Below are 592 nucleotides of genomic sequence, written 5' to 3'. Positions count from 1 at the left end.
GAAAGGTTTTATTCATAATTGTAGAATGTTATAAAATTCAGCGTTTGAAAAGCCCGCCGATAATAAAACCAGTCGTATTAAAAACGGGTATGGAAATGACGTCAAAAGAAAGGTTGCAATTTTAGTGTGCAATGTTGAAATATTATTTCATATCAGTAGCTTTTACAAACCCTATTGGGAAGGAGATACAGTTGGCCTGGGCCCCACTACCCTTTTAAAAAGCAGTCGATATTAAAACCCACACGTGTTGATTTTCCCAATGCATGGAGACATAACTTTAACACTGGGGGTAATGGAAGAGAGCAGATGTTCCCACAATGTGACTGCCCATGAATAATACAGATTTTTAGACAGTATTATGAAAACATGTGTGATGCTTCTCTCTAACTTGTTTCACTGTGATGTGCCGGAATAGTTCCCGATGTTGGACTCGCATTCTGAACTCAGGACACAGCTTCATATATACACACAACTCCGAATCCCCGGGAGCGCCAAAAAAAAAACCTCATTTTCTTCTCGACGCAGTCTGGCGCATTTTCATCTGTTGTTACTATTGCGAGATCTAAATATTAATTTATTTGTCAAATACTTC

Source organism: Penaeus monodon, chromosome 25, assembly GCF_015228065.2.
Source record: "Penaeus monodon isolate SGIC_2016 chromosome 25, NSTDA_Pmon_1, whole genome shotgun sequence".
Taxonomy (NCBI): domain Eukaryota; kingdom Metazoa; phylum Arthropoda; class Malacostraca; order Decapoda; family Penaeidae; genus Penaeus; species Penaeus monodon.
This window is presented reverse-complemented; position numbering follows the sequence as displayed.